Raw genomic sequence first — 20175 nt, 5'->3', positions numbered from 1 at the left:
TCAACCACGATCCCCTTGCAACATAATCGCAGCTCGATCGAAGTAAAAAAATTATTTTGAAGACCATACTGAACAGCACAAATACACAGGCAGCCAAGGGCGCTAGAAATTTCTGTTATGGCGCGGGTGATGCAGCGAGAGTAGGCGTAGAAGCGCCGGCCCCGCCTAGCGTTTTAGCCAGCACGACTGGGTGAGAATGCCAACTGACTCGACGAGGTTTCGATTATATATTTGGTACGCATGACTACGCTCGGCATCACACAAACCGTTAGGTTGGCTCTGGATGGAACGTGCATCGACAAGGCTTATGCGACGTTGCCAAGAGCTGTAGGAGTGAAAGGCTGCACATCAAAACGACAAATTCCTCTGAAAGAAAGAAAAGGACAGCAGAGGGTGTAGCATGTGAAGTCGAAATGTCCGAAGTGGTCATCTTGGCATAGTTTTGAAAGAAGAAATCTCAGATAAATGTGATGAGAAGAGGAAACCACGCAGTTGGGCACCTCATAGATCTCATCAGATTTGAGCACGTGTCTTCAACGAAATGTTTTGACGGTGGGGCTCACCGTGTCCTGCAAAGTTAAGAACAGGTAGGTATACTTGTTTCACGACCATCGTGACGGCGTGAGCAAAGGCATCACTGCATGTAAGACGCATGCTAAAGGTTGGACTGAACCACATATTGTACGTAGAGGATAGAGGGAACAGATTGGAACAGACATAACTTGTCGATTCAGGTAGAGAGAGGATCAACTGAGCGCTTTCAAGGCGGCGTAAAACAGGAGAGGATGGCTTTAGTAGCTAAGAAATGCCGCAAATCTAAAACATTTGTATTACAGTGCATGACATCTCTATGGTATTCGACTAAAGAGCTAGGATGGCATCATGAGGGCAGTGGTATAGGGATTCTTCAGTGACGCGCCGTGCGCGCTGAAAGGTGAGTAATTGTAAGGCAGTCGGCCATCTCGACGTCCACCGGAATAGCAGTGTGAACGTGCGGATCAAGTGCGTCGTGCGCTCTCACGAGCAGTGGCGTTCACAGCTATTTTATTGCACATTAGTAGGCTGTAATAAAATTCTAGACGATACTTTGGACCACTAAACTGCGACGAGGCGAAAGCTATTATACCACATTGGCTATTATAACGTGCTGCCCTCCCATACGGCACGTCTATCTCTCTCTCTTCATTACGGCATGGTAAATGGGTTCGGGGAAAATTGGGGCAGATACTGCACCTTTTCTATCCTGTAAATCAATTTGAAATGCCGCTGATGCCTGCTGGATATGGCGACGTTCGTGTCGTCCCCCCGCCACCTGGGTGGGCAGGTGCAGTTAAGGCTGCTATGCTTTGCCCAGTTGCAACGGACAGTGGTCAGTATGGGTGCGCGGCGAAACCCATGCTGTGCTGTTGCGGGTCAGCTTACTCCCCGCGGCATTGTGAGCGTGCCGCCACCCACGTAGCCCCTTGCCTGAAACGGGGACAGGTACGGAGGGGTCTTGACTAAGCACGTGGAATCCTGTTAAAACCAGAACAAATTCAAGAGCTCCTACATGCGCAAAGCGCATCTCCCAGCTGTAGATGCATTGGTTTGCGTTGCTAAAGAGTACGGGTCTCGCGGGGCCGCGGCAGGGGGAAACCAAGTCAAGGTTCCGGGGAGCTTTCCTTTAGGCTCGAAAAGGCGAAAAAAGAGATGTGAGAGTAGCCTTTGTGATCTCTAGTAAGCTCGAAGCATAGGAAAAGAACAGTGGTAAAAATTTTGCCTAAAGAATTTTGTGTCGGTGCTACAGCATTTGCGCCCTTCACAGTCAGTATCTTCAAGGAAAACGCACAATTGCTCAAGAGCGCTGGGCCTCGCGATCTTATGTGTCAGTTGGCTGGCCGAGAGAAAGCCCAGCCGGCTGTCAAGTGAACAATGGCTTAGCTGGCACAGCACGCGAGGAACCGCGGCTTTCTGGCCCATATGTTCGCAAGCAAGGGGAAATGGAGACCATTTTCGAGGAACCGAGATGGTACGGTTGACTGAGGAAAAGCTCTGCCGGTTGTCAATGGAACGACGGCGCTGCTCGGATAGTACGAGACCTGCGGCTCGCCGAATTCGCCTCCTCTCAAGGGGGCAACCCCTTGCTGAACCGACTTTGGTATTGTTGGCCAAGTGAACGCCCAGCCGTCTGCCTAAAGGTGGGTCTGACCGCATAGTACCTACGGAACCATGGCTTGTCAACTAAGGCTTCAGTCAAGAGGTTCGAGACCCCTTGGTCCAAGGTGGTAGTCTTGGCGAGAGAAAGCACAGCCCGCTGCAAAGCGCCTGGTAGCGCTGCTCGCGTAGTACTAAAGGAACAGTGGCTTGCTGACTCAGGGCCAAAAAGGGTAGTGGTGACCCTTAGTTAGGTACCTCTGTTTGTGCGCGCTGGAGTATAGTGCGAACATGTGCAGGCGCAGTGATTTTGGATGGGCCCAGGTGTCTCCGCCTGAGAAGTAGACGCCTAACATACTATGTTGGAGACAAAACGGTGAGTGGAAACCACTGAGGGTCGACTACAGGGGTGGGACCATGGATACCGCTTGCGGGTACCTTGGACTGGGACTGAAAAAATCATAGTGTGGTGAAATGTGCCTGTCCAGTAACAATAGTCCAATCGAGGTGGGTAATCTGACTTGGGGGACGGGGAACACCAAAGTGGCCCAACAACCTGTCTCTGGTAACGGAGAGCCGGGGAGCATATGTTTTTTGAATACGTTTGAAGGCGGCCGTGCACTTCGGCTAAGGTGAGTGCTCGCTCTCTACTGAGGCCCGGAATGGAGATCAACTCGATCAGGATCATTTGAGAGAAAACCCAAGCGGCCCCGATCCCTCCGCAATTCTCATAACCCTTACCCTACATCCCACTTTCCCAACTTCCATCCCCTACTCTACTTCCAGGGCAGATTACGGGGAATCTTCCCTGGCTCGCTCTTGAGCTGTTGGCCGCTATGTAGAATTCCCCACGCTTTTTGAAGGCTTCGGGGTCTCTCGACTACGGGTGCAAAACACAGACCAAGCTTGTCCTTCGAGACCAAATCTTGTATGTTCGATTAGATCGAGCCTGTTATACCTAGTGACACGGGTAGAGGCTTATTATTGTACTTTCCTTTTGGTTACCTCACCCTACTTGATGATCTGGGTCTGCTTCGGTTTGCTGTGTGGTGCGGCATTCAGGAAGCGCCAAATGAAAGGCGCCACAAAGACTTTTGGATCGGACGCCTGACGAGGTCAGCTTCGTCTAGGCATAAATGATCTGGTGGCGTCATACATGGCACGCCCTTTGTCTAACGCAACCAGAATTACATTGAACGCATTAAAGATCAGCGGCATTCCATAATTCGTTTACAGTAAATTAAAGGATCAAAACCTGTCGCGCGCGGAATCCTGCTATCGTCATGGTAGACAAAGGGAATTATGATAACCGCTTCATGATCCGGAACGTGGCGCAGTTGATAGAGTACTCGGCTTTGGATCGAAGCACTGAAGGTTCGATTGCCGGTGGAGACAAGGTTTATTTATTTATTTTTACCTGTCTCTCTTGAAAGTGTGACACCCTCTGCAGAAAACTTCTGGTGACAACGATGAAGCATTAAAGGCTTTTGCCTTAACAGCTGCACACAGAGTAGGCAATCGAAGTTGAAGACCTGATTAAAAACCTCGGCTTTTTAATGTTTCGAAAGTAATCCAAAACGAGAGCTACTCTCCGAGAAGCGACTTCGCGAATGGCTGGCCCAGCGCATCCGCGCGCGTGGTATCACGGAAGATGAGAAAGCCATGTCATCAATTTGCCACGCTGGACCCTTTCAGATGTGCGCTAGTAGCCAGCTGTTGGCAAAACATGCACAGGCACTTGCACGCCTCATTCCAAGAAATGTCAGCGCTGCGCCGTAACACCACGCTTCATTGTTTCCAGCCACGCCTCCTTGTAGTGTTTTGTGACACATTCCGCACATTCCGCGCTCATTGACTGTTCTTCTGGACTGCTTCATCTAGACCTGCCACTCTGTCCTGACAAACAGGCCTCTGATACTTGAACGCTCCGTCTCCGCTCCTCTACATTTACTCGTCTGCCACCAGAAGCTGCAGTGTATGTGCTCATGTCGCCTTTCCCCTCCGTTCCTGATGGCGACTACGCTACGTTGTTTGCCCCATAACCGACGTGACACTGCAGCGTAGAATCGCTCTCCCTCATAACATCGTGCACGTAGAAAATAACAACGCTTATATTCCAGTCTTGAACTTCGGCCTTTTTGCGCACGTTCTTTCTGAGGGCATTACTCTCGCCGAACTGACCCCACTGTCTGACGTCACAGTTGCCGCTCTTTTGCCTCACCCTGCTGCTAAAGTGTCGACACGACCTGCACCGCCCCCTTCTCCGGAGGCTCGCATATGAGGAATGGTTTCACCTAATTTGCGCTCTGACCGTGCTACAGCACTTACGAGTCTTCTGAATTCGTACAGCAATATTTTCGATTTTGGTGACCGCCCCTTAGGACAAACGTCCCTCGTTACACATCGTATCGACATCGGAGACGCCCGCCCAATTCACAGAAGACCTTATCGAGTCGCCATTTCAGAACGATGCGTCATAGAAGATGAAGTGGACAAGATGTTAGCAAAAAACATTATAGAGCCTTCGAGAAGTCCCTGGGCGTCGCCTGTCGTGCTTGTTCAAAAAAAAGGACAATACCTGGAGATTCTGCGTTGATTACCCAGCACCTCCACCAAGATGATACGTGTCAATGTTAGCGCACGAAAGTTAGTCCAGGTTGCGCAGTACACAAAGCACAGAATCACAGCAGCGTTAACCTTCTTCTAGCACTAAACGTTGCTACCACTTTGTCGTCTTCTGTGTCACTGTTTCTGATCGTTGTCTTCTTTAGCATCCAGCGATGCAGGGCATATATGTCACAATATGGTGCTTTTAGTTTAGTCAGACAGGCCTAGCTATGAATAACTACTTATAACGCCATAGCAAAGTATTTTGCTTTTACTTAAATCCACACTGGCTATAATTGCGCTTTCCTATACTTAATTCAGCCTTAATACACTTAGATCAACCTAGTAGTTGTAGGTGAAATTATTATTATGCGAGGTAAAGCGCGAAACACGTGCGCTCAGCTTTGCTTGAATCACTGTCGTCTATCTTCTTACATCCATTGAAAGATTGCCATATTTTTACATATGCGTACACTTGACGTCGTTTGGAGACTTCAGGAGAAAGTACAGAAACTTTACCTACGTACGTGAAATACGCTAGTGAAAAAAGACTCTGCATAAGATTCGGGCAGTGTAGTACCTTACTGCTGATTCTTTTGCCTGCTATTAAAAATTTGAAATTATTTGAAGGTGTTTGCTCAGTACAATAGCTATAATGTTTGTGCCATCTGAAACTTAATTGATGCAGTTTTTCCGCATGTCCGATAAATTGACCCTTGAATGCATTTTAGTCGCACTTTGTCGGATTTAGAAATAACTTCATCAACAAAGATATCTTTTCAATTCGGCTTTAATATACTTATGAAAAAGCATGTCCTACAAAAGATAATTTTATTCTACTCCGTCCGGAAATTACATCATTAAGAGGATCCACAAGAGTGGCTGGTCAAAAGCGCACAATCAATGCTATTTGCTTGGTCTTGTGAAGCAGAAAATGTTTAAACATTTATTCTGTTCGGCGACACACCGAGAACTTTTTTACGAGTTATCGGCTCGCAGCACAATGGCGGGCTTCAGAGATAGTTATCTCGGCACCAACGTATAACCGCTATCCAGACCTAAACATCACGAGGAAAGTCGACTCGCAATGTGCACTCCTGAAAAAGATATAACAAAGTTATAATAAAGGCCTGTGCAGGCTGAAACAGCTAACGCAGCAAAACATTTATCATTACTATATGTTCACGAAAACCCACTACGTACGACCAGCAAGTGAAAGTGTGCGTGCCACACTGTTCTTGTTTAGTGAGCGCAGCGTAAAGAGAAATGCTACTATAGTGCGTTCATGAATTGTCCCAGTTGAAACGGTATATTGCTAATACCATTTGCAGAAAGAAGCATACACCATATGTACTTCAAAACAAAACAAAATAAGGCGACGATTCGCAGCGATTCATTATCGCAGTGCAAAAATCCACTCTGTTGTCTCGTTGGTGCATAAGCTGATTTGAGAAAGCAGTAACCTACTTTCTCTATATCCATACCACTTCGTGTATATCCACCTTTGCTACATCCACTATACCCCTTCGGTATTTAAGTAATGAGCGCTGCTGCATATTTTAGATAACAGTAATCGGTACCGCTCAAAACGCCGAAACTTTGGACTCTACCCGGAAAGTACTGCGACAAACAGTCCGGCCACAATGGCTGTTTCAGGATACCCGGAGCTATGGTTTGAAAGAGCAAAGGTCGCCGGTGCTAACCTCCGCGTAGACTAGGCTCCAATGCAACAGCACTTTTCGGCTACGTGACCGGCCGAATCACATGACACCACCCCCGAACCTTCTGAGCCGAGCTTGTGGCTCACAAAATTTATGGAAGTAGTTGTATTAACGTGTCCAATTTCAATGCCTGCCAGACGGGGCCATATATAACGACAACGGAAGCAGAGGTGCGGATACGTCCATTGTTGCTATGCAAATGTCATGTAATCGCTTGCTGTAGTATCTACTTTGTCATGTGGTATATAGACTGCTATATGTAACGGCCACGCTCAGTTGCCATTTTGAAACTATTACTTCCGTGGATTAGAGTGCGGAAAAACGTGCCCTTGAGAAACGTGACTAGCAGAGCTAATGCTATAAAAGCATCTGCATCTCTCTGCGAATAGTAGCTGAGTGGTTACATGACCAACTGCTCATTACTTTGTTACTCGTGGGACGTGCGCTGACACTGTAATATCCAAAGTTTGTTATGTTGTTCATTTGAAGTGGGGGGTTCAGTATAGGCTTCCAGACATTTACATGTCGAGCTAGGCACATTCGTATGGCTTGGTAAAATTTGGTCTTTATATCTGTCATCGGATATCTCATGACCCCTAGCTGAATAACGTGGTAGATTAGGAAATTAGAGGTATACATTAATGCATTAGTAATTAAGCGATCAGAGCACGTTTGCGCCAACGGGACACCGCAAACTGAGCCGGTGACACTGCCGTGCCATATCTTTAACGTCGTAGCTATATCTTTCCTAAATTTTGCTCCGTCTTTTTCTGGCTTCGAGATGCCCAAACAAAATATTATGTTAGCATTAAAGTATTCAGATATGACCGGTATATGACAGTATGAAGATGACTCGCAAAGTAGAGAGGAGTGCTAAGGCACGAGTTCCTCGTCGTCGTCTTCATCTGCTTCCTGCGCGAAAGCTCGAAGACTAGCCAGAAACGCTTCGTCTTCTAGTAAAATGCCCCACGTTGGCTCAAGCGGTGTCCCGGTGTTAGACTGTAAAAGAAGCGACTTGACATGTCGTTAAGCGGGAAACATGTACAATGTCAGTGGCGGAGCGACAGAAAGACGGCGCGGACGCAAGAGGTTCAAGCCCATACTTGACATTGAGGATGACGTGCAGCACAGTAAGGTTAATGGAGAGGGACAAACTTCATTACAGGGACCAAGGCGACAAACAGGGAATCAAAGAAGAATCAGGTACTTACGATCGTAGAGGACCTGGCAGTGGCGACGATTTAAGGCGGACTTCTGCGAAGTCTGAGAGACTACGACCCAAGTGAGCGCTCCTTGGCATGCTTCATTGAATTGAGACAACGGCGTCACGTGCGCAGTTTTCAATGTGGCATGCACAAGACAAGACCAGTGATTGCAAAGGCAAAGCAATGTGTCTACCAAACGGCAAGTGCTATAGGGCAAATAATCCATCGTGCCGCGCCTTAAATATGTGTAAGCTGTAAGAGTACGTTCAGTCTGAGGTCGATGTTCTGGTCGAACGTTTAACTAGCGCGTCAGACTTTTGCGTCTTCTTCTTTCTCTGCCGTCTTCTACTTAGCACGCGCCTTTTCGACATACGCTTGTCGTCTTTGTTACCATCGGCAGCCACCGAGCGTTGGTGTGACACTACAATTATCCCCGGGAGAAAAAGGAGGCATTCTGCCGACTCATGGCATCGACACAGCAGGCGGGTCATAAAAAGGCTTTAGGCGGTCAACGTGTTCTGTTTCACGCCCGCGGTAACGCATATGCGGTGTCGGTGCAAGTAGTTCTATAACGTAGTTCACCGGAAAGGTCTGGCAAATAACCCGATATTGGTCATGATATTTGGAAGCAAGTTTGGTGGAGAGGCCGGAGGGGGTGGCAGGAACCCAAAGCCACACGAGGGAGTCTGTTGTTGAAGGAGCTGGACAAGACGGTGCGCGAAGGAACTGCTGGTGACCTTGGTTCTGGGTTGTAAACTGGCGACATTCTTCTGCATATGCTGCCGCTTGAGAGACGGGGGTCGATTCGGAGGTGTCAGGGCGATAAGGGAGCACCGTGTCCATAGCTGAGGTGGGTTCACGGCCGTATAGAAGGAAAAAGGGGGAGAAGCCGGTCGTGCTTTGTATGGCAGTATTATAAGCGTACGTGACGAAAGGGAGAGTCCGGTCCCAGTTTGAGTGGTCGGAAGCGATATACATGGCCAGAATGTCACTGAAGGTGCCGTTAAAACGTTCCGTCATGCCATTTGTCAGCGGATGGTAGGCCGAGGTAGAACGGTGGACAATGCGGCACTGCTGAAGAAGGGCTTCAACGGTCTCGGAAAGAAAAGCACTGAGTGGTCACTGAGCAATTCTTTAGGTGATCCGTGGCGCAGAACAAGATGGCACAGGACGAAAGATGCAACGTCCGGCGCAAACGCAGAAGGTAAAGGTTATGTTTCTGCGTAGCGGGTAAAGTGGTCAACAGCCACGATAACCCAAGGTTTACTAGCTGCAATGACTGGTAGTGGCTCGTAAAGATCAATACCCACAGAGTCGAATGGCCGGCTAGGCAGGGCGAGGGCTGCATCGGAACGGTGGAGTGCTGTGGAGGATTTTTGCGGCGTTGGCATTCCTGGCATGCGCGGAAGTAATGACGCACGAAGCGGTACATACCCTGCCAGTAATAGCGGAGGTTAGGACGAGTGTAAGTTTTCAGCACTCCGGCGTAAGGACACTGAGGATCGGAGTGAAAAGTGGCGTATATTTTCGAACAAAGGTGCCGAGGAATGACAAGGAGCCACTTTCGTCCGTCAGAAAGGTAATTTTGGCGGTAAGCACGCCGTCGCGGATGACAAAATGACGAGCTTGACGGCGAAGCGTTCGAGAAGCTGGGCGCAGAGAAGGTGTAGATAGAAGCGTGAGAAGAGAAGCGATCCAAGGTCTTGCCTTTGTTCATTGGGCATGTCGGTAATTTCTAGAGAAGATGAGTCACCTATGGTGATAACTGTCGAGTCAGAGCCGCGTTGAAGAGGTGACCTAGACAGGGCGTCGGCATCAGAATGCTTACGGCCAGACCGGTAGGTGACTTCAATGTCGTACTCTTGTAAGCGGAGGGCCCAACGAGCAAGACGGCCGGATGGTTTTTAAAGGTGGGCAACCAGCAAAGTGCGCGATGGTCCGTAACAACAGAAAAGGGACCACCGTAGAGATATGGGCGGAACTTTCCAATGGCCAAATGATGGCGAAGCACTCCTTTTCGGTTACAGAAAAATTTTTTCGGCCTTTGTTAAGGTGCGGCTAGCATAAGCAACAACGTACTCTGGGTAGCCGGATTTTTGTTGTGCAAGGACAGCGCCGAAACCTACACCGCTGGCATCAGTGCGAACTTTGGTTGGCGCCTCAGGGTCAAAATGGCGGAGAATCGGAGGCGACACTAGACGGCGCCGAACACCGAAAAGGCCTCATCCCAGTCGGACGTCCAAGACTAAAGAATGGCGTCTCCGGCAATGAGCTCAGTCAGCGGCTAGATGATCGAAGCGAAATTGCGGACGAAGCGACGGAAATACGAGCACAGCCCGATAAAACTACACAGCTCCATTAGGGAAGTTGGACGTGGAAACTCAGCTACTGCACGGAGTTTTGCAGGATCTGGACAAACACCGGCTTTCGAAACAACGTGTCCCAATATAGGAAGCTGGCGAGCCCCGAAGCAGCACTTTTTCAAATTCAGTTGCAGGCCGGCATCAGTCAAAAACTTTAGCAAACGCTCGAGACGGTCCAAATGTGACGTAAAATCTTTTGAAAACACGACAACATTGTCCAGGTAACAAAGACAGTCATGCCACTTGAGTCCGCACAGAATTGTGTCCATCATGCGCTCGAAGGTGGCTGGTGCGTGGCACAATCCGAACGGCATGACGTTAAATTCATAGAGACCGTCAGGTGTCACAAAAGCGGTTTTTGGTTGATCGTCAGCTGCCATGGGTACCTGCCAGTAGCCCGAGCGGAGGGCCAGAGATGAAAAGAATTCGGAACCTTGAAGGCAATCGAGAGCGTCATCAATACGTGGAAGGGGGTGCACGTCTTTTCGCGTTATCTTGTTCAATCGCCTGTAATCAACGCAGAAACGAATAGAGCCATCCTTTTTCCTCGCGAAAACAACTGGAGAAGCCCAAGGGCTGTGCGAAGGCTGGATGACGCCACGCTGAAGCATGTCATTAGCGTGCTCGGTGATAACTTGACGTTCTGCAGCCGATACGCGATAAGAGCGCTGGCGTACCGGGGCGTGCGTACCGGTGTCGATGCGTACTGGTACATGTCGCTGTAGCCACTACAGAAGGCCAGAAGGGCGAAAGGCAGGACAAAGCAATGGCGACGATTAGCGGCATGCGTCATGGTGAAAAACAGTCGAATTGGAAAAGCAGGCGCAGGAAACGGGCACGAGGACGGTAGAGCAGGCGGGGTGTCAGTATCTTCGGCCACGGTTATCTTATCGACGTGGAGCGGTGTGTCGGACGAGGCGGCATGTGAAAGCGGAGACAATTCGATGCTGGCTCGGGCACAATCAATAATCGCATGATGACTGGTGAAAAGTCACAACCCAGAATCCCTTCATGAGTGCAGTGAGATATGTATGTAAAACCTTTATTAGGAGGAAGCTTGAGGTAGCCGGAGCAACCTCACGCAAACACTAGGTGGGCTCCTCATTACAGGAGCCCATTGGCGACCGCTGCGGCTAGGGCTCGGTGAACCAGGGCCTTCTGGCTTGCCAGATCGGAGCAGCCGAGCAGGGCTGCCTCCCAGTCCTCCCGGGTGGGGTTTGGTTTGGGGGTTATAGCCTGTGTTATAGCCTCACGGTCTTCTGCGTCTATTATTGCTGCCAGTTATGAGATATGTTCTGTTAACCTTGTTCTGTAGATGCACTTGTATTCATTTTTTTTTTTACCAGTGGTTGTTCTTGCCTTGTGCCTACTGCTGACTTGTAGGGGTGGTGAGGCCCGTCAAGCGGTGCATAATTCACTGCTTTTTTCTCACCATCCCCAGTTTGCATGTACAAACTTAAATAAAGATTGATTGATTGAGGTTCGGGGTTGACTGACATGCCCACACCATATGGAAGATGTCCGAAGACTTCTCCGCACAGTGCGGGCACTTTCCTGTACAGGCAGTATCAAAGTGTTTTAAAACTGCCGGGCACAGCAGCGTTTTGGTGTAAAGGCGGAGGAGTGTGCGTTCCTCCACCTTTGTAAGACCCTTACAAGGCTTAGGATAAATTGCATGGCCGAATTGAAATAATTCAATAATTTCTCGAAAAGTGAGAGCCGGATTGGGTTCGAGATCCGTATCATAAGGGTCTGAAGGCGTTGCCCGGAGAATGAGCGCGCGGGCGGCGGCGTCGGCCGTTTCATTGCCTTCGAGGCCCATGTGAGCTGGAGCCCATACAATCGTTCGAGACGCGGGGGCCCCGAGGTAGTCACTGTTTTGAAGGATGCGGTGCGCAAAGAGAGGAATGTACCCCTGTTTAATATTTCTGCAGGCCCCTCTCGAGTCGGTGATAATGACTCGTGAGTCCTTGTCTGCGGCGGCTAACGCGATGGCAACTTCTTCCGCATGTGTTATGTCTTGAGCTCGGAAGGTTAGGCCATTCACCGTGATTTTTTGATAGACGACTGCGGCTGTGTACCAACCCCCATGGTGAGGGCCGGAGGCGTCCACGTAGAAAATTCCGTGTTTGTTCCCATAGTGACGGGCCAGTGCCTCCGCCCGCGCAAGGCGCCTGCCACTGTGGTCGTCACGTGTCATGTTGGCCGGAAGAGGGCGTACGTGCAGGGCGTATCTCCAGATTTCAGGAATGCGTACGCGCTCTTCCGTAAATGTTGGGTGGTGGATGTGTAGTCGGGCTAATAGGCGGCGTCCCGACGGCGTTTTTGAAAGTCTTGTGTATTGATTAGTCAAGTGCGCCTCTCGGAGCTCCGCGAATGTGTTTATCATCCCCAGACCCATAAGACGCTGGTTGGATGTGTTGATCGGGAGATCGAGGGCACGCTTGTACATCTTTCTGAGAATCACTTCGAGAGCGTTCTCATCAAATCTGCGCAGGTGGAGGTAAGGAGTCGAGTAGAGTACTCGACTGGTCACGAATGCATGCGCCAGCCGCAAAGCGTCTGTGCACCGTAACCCCCCGCGTTTGTTGGAAACCCGGCGCACCATCCGGCCCACCTGGTCCCCCACCTTGCGCAGTTTTGCTAGTGTTGTATCAGCCCGTCGATGTTTGTGGATAAGGAGACCAAGTACTCTAATCTCATCGTGTTCGGGTATTGGACCGCTGGCCAGGGATAGTTCCATTTTTGTGGTGCACTTAGGCGACGGGCGAATGTGCACAAATTCGGATTTGGACGGTGAGCATTGAAGGCCGCAGCGGCGGGCGTAAGCGACTACGATCTGTGCCGCTTGCTGCAGGTTGGCCTCAATGTCTCCAAGCGATCCGTGTTTGGCCCAGATGGTTATGTCGTCGGCGTACAGCGCGTGCTGGATGCCTTCGACCGTCGCCAACTGAGCCGGGAGTTTCATCATGGCCAGATTGAAAAGTAATAGCGAGAGGACCGCGCCCTGTGGGGTGCCTCTCGTTCCCAGTTTATATGGGCCGTGTTCTTCGTCTTGTATTCGGATGAAAGATTGCCGATCTGAGAGAAATTGCTTGATGTACTGAAATGTGTTATGTCCACAGTTCGTCTGGGAGAGATGTTGCAGTATGATTTCGTGTGTGACATTGTCGAAAGCCCCCTTCAAGTCAAGGGCGAGTACTGCCTTATCGTTGAAGGGATATTCGACAGGGTTGAGAATTTCTCGATCGAGTTGAAGCAGAACATCCTGAGCGGACCTTTGTGGGCGAAAACCGAACATGGTGTCTGCGAATGTATTTTTATTTTCCAGAAACCCAGACAGCCTGTCCCGCACCATGGTCTCCATCAGCTTTCCCGCACAAGACGTGAGGGAGATGGGGCGGAGGTTGTCTGTGTTTATGGCTTTGCCGGCTTTCGGAATGAAAGTTACCAGGGCGGTCTTCCATTCAATTGGTAGAGGTGCCTCACCAAGCCAGATCGAGTTGATGAAAGCGAGGAGGGTTTCGTAGGCGGGGTCGGGAAGATTGGCAAGCAGTTTCACAGTTATCTTGTCCCGGCCCGGTGCTGTTCCTCGTTTCATTTTAGCCAGGGCCGCCTTCAGATCATGCAACTGAAACGGTTGATCCAGATCCGCGTTCTCTGAACCTGCATACGAGTACGCGGGTCCTCCGGGGTCCTGCTTAGTGCAAAGATACTGGTCGCGCAGTTTGCATGCTAATTTTGATGTATTTCCATCGAAGCTATGAATAGCTCGTTGGAGATGTTTTTGTGTCTCGGCGCGAGTTTGAGTCGGGTCAATTAGGGCACGGAAAAGGCGCCACGTGCTCCGGCTCGACATTTGTCTGGCCGCCGTGTTGCAGCGGTCTACCCAGTTTGAGTCGGCGAGTTGGGCCGCGTACTCTGCCGCTCGCTGAGTGAGCTCGGCGATACGAATTTTGAGCTTTCTGTTATGTTTTTGGCGTCGCCATCTGCGGACGAGGCTGTGCCGCGCTTCCCAAAGGTGCAGAAGGTGGTTGTCCACCTCTGAAGTGGCCTCCGAGAGCTGAATTTGTGTTTCCACCGAATGAAGATGTGTAACCAATCCTTGTGCCCACGCGTGGTATCCTTGTTCGTGGATAGAGGCCGAATTGATGTAGCTTTGCCGAAACTTATTCCAGTCGGGTAGCCGAGCTTGTGCGTGGGGTCTTGCTAATGGTTTAGTTCTTACAGTGGTATTGATAAGGCAGTGGTCACTACCGAGGGTTTCCTCGGTGTTGATCCATTCTGCGTGTACAATGTTTTTGGTAAAGGTGAGATCCGGGCATGTATCCCGGGTCACTGAATTACCCATCCGCGTTGGATATGCAGGGTCAGTGTGAAGAGTCAGGCCCAGCGTGGACGCGAGTTCCGCTAGCTTGCGTCCCCGCTTCTCTTCACGCACGTATCCCCAGAGTGTACTGTGGGCGTTGAAATCACCCACAATCACCAAGGAGTCCCTGCCCGCAGCCTTTAGAGCGCGGCTAAAGAGTGCTGCGAACGTTACATTTTTGAGTCTGGGGGAGCAGTAGATGTTGAGTACGTGGAGTGGCGCATCTTGTTTCTTGAGCGGAAGAAGTGTCACCATCACGTAGGAATATTCAGTGTCAAGTTCCAAGTCAACTAGAGTAGCCGTATAATTTTTATGCACGCAGACGCAGGAAGAGGGGTCCTGCTGAAAGGTGATGTAATTTGTGAGGGTGACGCCACTCCCTGGCTCCTGGAGGGCAACCAACGCGGGAAGAGAGTCGAAAGTTGAAAGGTAAAGTCGGAGATCCGCCCTCTTTGTGCGGGAACGGAAGCCCCGACAGTTCCATTGGACAATTTGGACGGGGGTGGCCGAATTGGTTCTTGGGGAGCGCTTGATCTTAGGGCTGCTCGCCATGGTCATTTAGGCTGAGGAGGGGTTGTATTGACGCTGCTCCGGAGCCAACACTCGCGGGAAGGGGGTTCATCCTCCATACCGGAGAGCGAGCAGTTGTCGTCATCGTCTACCTCAGGGGTGCGTCTAGAAGTTTTGTTAGGACGGCCGCGTAAGGGACCGCCGGGCCTGCGCGAGGAGCGTAAGGAATGCGCAATTTGTTTGGCAATCATCGCGGGGATTGTCTCTTGCAATTTGGAGATGGCGTTGACCATCATTGAAATTTGATTTTCTATGGCAATGAATCGTGCCTCCGTGGCCCCGAATCGGGCCTCGAATGCTGCCTCCAAGCTTGTTACCGCGTTTGGCACCACGAGCTCACTCTCCATTACCTCAGCCGCGGGAGGCGAGGGCGGAGAAGACTGGTTAATTTTGGATTCCAATTCGTTAATTTTCTTAAGCAGCATCTCGTTTTGGGCCCTGAGTGCTGCTATTTGATCTTGCTCGGCGCTACGCGCCCTTGGGAGGGGAGTGGAAAGGGGGGAGAGAGAAGCAGCCCCACCCGAACCGCTCACCTGGTGTCCGTTTTTGACTGCGTTGACCCAGGCCCTGGTATCACCGCGCGTTTCCGTCGTTTGTTTCGCCAGTCCGCCGTGTGGTGGCGACACCTTCGATGGTCGTTTTTCAGCACCTCCTGTAGGTGGGTTCTCGATGCTGGTGATTTCCTGGCGAGGCTGATCGCCGGGAGGCCCAACATGGCGGCGTTTCTTCTTGGGCGCCATTTTTTTCTTTTTTATCTTGGGTGTGCGGAATTTTGCCGCACAGTCGCGAGAGTTGGTGACATGGGGGCCACCGCACACAGAACACCGCGGAACACAGTTGTGAGGAGCCCGCACCCCCTCCACTAGCGGAGCTTGGAATCCGCAGAGTCCACATGTGTCAGACTGCAAGTTTGGACATGCATCCGCGCGATGCCCGACGGCCCCACACTGGCCGCACGCAGGAATAGTTTTGTAATAGTTTCGCACAGAGACGACCATGTTGTCGTAGTGCACGTAACGGGGCTTCTCTTTACCCGCGAAAGTTATGCGTGCCTTGTTGGATGTTCCGAATTTCCGGATTTCCAGGATGGTGCCGGCGCGCCAGCACACTCGGTCTTGGAGAGTTTCTGTGGTGTCCGAGTTACGGACCACGATCACGCCGTGGCATATGTTGCCGCCGTCTTGTCTCAGGTAACCCCGAAGCGGGATCGACCCCTTCTCGGTGTTTACTGTGGAGTCCCCGATGAGCAGGTCGGCCGCCTCGATGTCTGGGGTATGCACAATGATGATGTTTTGTTCTCGTAAGGGTAGAACGGAGACGGCGCTGGCCCGTTTCAGCCCGAGGTACGCCGAAATGGCAGTGCCGTAGCCAGTTTCCGTGAACGCCTCGTGAAGAGAAACACTTTCTCTGGGCTTTATGACTATAACGTAGTCTTCGGGAGCCGGTTTGGGCATTGGACGCGGCTTCCACTTCGAGAACGCCTTGTCCTTGCTTCCCGTGGCGCGCGTCGCGGGAGCGTTCATGTTTCCGACCGACGAAATGGCGGCCGGGGCGGCGCCGAACGCCGCCATCCGGGCTTTGTCTTGGGAGCGGCGTGCAGCCGCTTGAAGTAAAGCTTGACTCCGAATTTTCGGGATAAACGTCGAATTTGTATCTCCGGTGGCGGGTACCGAGGTCCACAACATTGCCTCAGGGTCGTAACCGCGTATTTGATCCGCGGAAGTCGCCATTTTTTCCTCGGAGGGCCGATTCCGCCAGGCCAGGCGCCGGCGACGCCGTTAGGCTTAACGACGGCGCCAACGTGGTCGGTCGAAAAATGGCCGTAGATTTGAAGAAAATCAGCCAACCTGGACGACTTTTGTATCCAGTTGTTCCGCTTGATTTTTCGGATCGATCGATGCCAGTTTTGCCGGGGTAGGATGATTTGGGACGCGGCCCCAGCCGTAAATTGGCGGAGCCGAAACACACGCGTCTGCTCTCGTCGCGCGCTCGCAGCGCCCCCCCCCCCCCCCCGGCCTGCAGTGAGACAGCACAAGAAAATCGGTGACGTACAAAACACCTTGAATAACAATTCGAGCTGTGCACGCCGCAAGAGGTTGAATGCGATACGAGCTGGCAGTTCGCAGAAAAAATTTCGAAACAGGCGTCATAACTTTACGAAGTCGGCAGTAAAGGTTGGCACTTAAAACAGGCACAGCGACGCCAGTGTCCACAAGCGCGAGAACTGCGACGCCATCAACAAACACTTCGATAGCGTTGGCCGGGGAAGATAGAGGACTTTCACAAGTAGAAGAAAATTTGGAGGACGCTTAAGCCTTGCCTTCAAGAGTGGAACGCGATAGCGTTATTGCACCTCGTTCGCACCGCCCACTCATTCGCTCGGTATGCTCTTGAGTCACACAAAGACAAAGTTTTCATACTCAAAACTTCTAAGTGCACTGTACAACTTTCTTGTAATTATTTGTTCAAACAAGCGCTTCTCACAATCTACATTATCGCACTGTGTTGTGCACACTACAACGTTTCTAGCTCCCGTGTTCCTTTAGCGTTCACACGGACTGAGTATGTCGGTCAGTCAGCACACACATACACATCGCAGGGGACGCTTTCCCAGCGGAAGCGCTACGGCGCAGCGATCACGTCAGAGGCTTTCGGCATCAGACGCTGCACTATGGTGGCTAGAATGCACCTAGGAATCGCGCTGTGAGCGGAAAGAGGAGCCGCGTCGCCTAAACACCACTGTTCGAGTGACGCACGCTGGATGTTGGAAGGGGAGAGAGCGAGAAAACTTATTATTGGGGCATCCTCGAACCGGTACCCGCGCGGCCCGAAGGGGAGAAGCGGGTGAGCGAAGATAGTGATCTAAAGAAAGGAAAGACGCTTGATTCTACAACCCGTGAGGGTGCACGGCGAAACGTCAGGGGCGAGTGGCGCGCCACGTGTCGGGGCAGCGCCGCGCATTGCGAAAAGGGGTTCTTCTGTGTTTGCCGCAAGATAGCTCTGCATGTGCGCAGAGCGCAGAAGAAATGTAGCGGAAACGTACTTCGCTACTCGTGTAACTGCGACTTCTGTAAGTAACATGCTCATAATTACCGATATAGACCGCAGTATAACGTTCTACGGCACGTTTCTAAGGCAACACCGCATTCACTAGAAGCGCTTCTGTACCGCTTTCAAGCATCGAACTCGTGGCTGAGTGGTAGCGTCTCCGTCTCACACTCCGGAGACCCTGGTTTGATTCCCACCCAGCCCATCTTGGAAGTTGCTTTTTATTTATGAAGTGCATGCCGGGATTTATCGCTCACCGCCAACGCCGCCAACGACACCGGCTTTTGTGCGACACGAGCTCCTTAACGCTACCGCGTTAAAACGCAGTTCTTGCCTCCGGTACTGCGGCTGTTTTCCTCCGGGCCAGCAGGAGAGCGATGGCGCAGCGGCGAGAGGGAACGACTGCGGGGAGACGGCAATCGACGAGAGGAGTGGGAGGAGCGGTCAGGATAAAATGAGTCAGTAGATGTGTCAGCAGCGACAGGCGGAGGGGAAGGTTCATAGTTTGAACTGTAGTCGGAACTGTACAGGTGGGGGCCATTGCGGTACGACTGCGCGAGCTGGCGACAAAGCCGGGCGACGCGGCCAGGAACGCCACATGAATAACAGATTGGGCGGTTGTCGGAGGTTCGCCATGGATTGTTAACTCGATGTCGAGGAGGCAGATATGGGCGGGGCTGAGGCGGTGGTGGTGGTAAAGGCGCAGCATGTGAGACAGGGCACGGTGGTGGTCTGGCGGTGACAGCGGCATACGTTAGCGGGGCTGTCACAGGCGTAAGTTGAGATCTTGGCGGTAAAACGTCTGCAACTTGCTCCTGGATGGTGCGTCGAAGTGCAGGATCTACCGATGGGTGGTTGCAGCAGAAGCAGGGAGGAGCGACAGTTGGCGAGCCACTTCCTCCCGTGTAAAAGAAAAGACTGATCTCGGGAAGGAGGGAAGGCGGTTCAGATGCGAGGCCGCATGCTGTCGGATACTGGAATAACCGATCGTTTATGACACAACGTATAGGTGAAGCTCGTTCCCTCCTGAGGACGTCATAACTTTGACAAAGCTGAACCACTTCGACGACGGTTTGCGGGTTTCTGGCCGTCAACTTATGAAACGCATCGTCGGAGATTCCCTTCAGGATTTTGGTGATTTTGTCAGCTTCGGACGTAGATGGAATAATACGTTTATAAATATCCACAACGTCCTGTAGCTGTTGAATCGTCAGGAAGCTGAGCGCGGGCTTCGATGCGTTGTGCGGCGCGGAGTGTGCGCTCGGCGGGGCGCCCGAACACCTCGGAAGAGCTCGTTTTAAAGGCCGACCAGGTGAGCAGATCGGGTTCTTGGTTGCAAAATTATAAATTGGTTACATATGGCAGGTAGAAGAGGACGTTAGCTAGCTTGGTGGTATCGTTCCCTTGTATGCGCTTACGCGTTCATATGAGGATAGCCAATCATCCACATCCTGGTCATCTGCGCCACTGAAGGAGCTGGGATCCCGTTGGCGAAGCCCAGAAGAGCACAGGATGGTAGGCGGAGTGGTGGGAGCAGTCGAGTATGGTGTAGTGGTCTGGCTTGTTGCCTCAGGCATAGCGGATGGCGGAGCGAGTGTGCGACTGCGAAGCACCAGCGTGAGAGGAGGGAACGAAGAGCAGCCTCCACAAAATGTAAGAGTACGTTCAGTCTGATGTCGGTGTTCTGGTCGAACGTTTAACTAGCTCGTCAGTCTCTTGCGTCTTCTTTGTCTGCCGTCTTCTTCGTAGCACGCGTCTTTTAGACACACGCTTGTCGTCTTTGTCACCGTCGACAGTCACTGAGCGTTGGTGTTGACACTACAAAGCAAATGCCACTAATGGCAACGTTAGGTTTCAGTCTTGGTGATAGGGGAAGACAGACATTGATCAAATATCCGCCACCGTCCGGTTAAGGCTCTCTAGAGCGATATGTGGCCATGAGCATATGCTTAGTAGGGCATAAACTCAGAATGTCGTCAACAACTCTGTGCAAAGATGTAGAGATCATGGTCTCTGATTAATTGGCGAGGGACGCTATGATTACAAATGACGGTGCGTAAAAGAAAATCACCGACCCCCGTAGAGAAATTCGGTGGCGAAACGTCTGGGTTAGCGTAGCCCGTAGCATAATCCATCGTGAAAGCACTTCACTTGTTACC

At 51.3% G+C, this 20175-nt stretch overlaps 1 pseudogene; it reads right to left on the bottom strand.

The window, feature by feature from the left end:
• Nucleotides 1–14933: 14933 nt before the first annotated feature.
• LOC146209374 (uncharacterized) lies at nt 14934–16698 on the bottom strand (annotated as a pseudogene).
• Nucleotides 16699–20175: the final 3477 nt, after the last annotated feature.

Source organism: Amblyomma maculatum, chromosome 1, assembly GCF_055883805.1.
Source record: "Amblyomma maculatum isolate TAMU_Amacu chromosome 1, ASM5588380v1, whole genome shotgun sequence".
Taxonomy (NCBI): domain Eukaryota; kingdom Metazoa; phylum Arthropoda; class Arachnida; order Ixodida; family Ixodidae; genus Amblyomma; species Amblyomma maculatum.
This window is presented reverse-complemented; position numbering and strand designations above follow the sequence as displayed.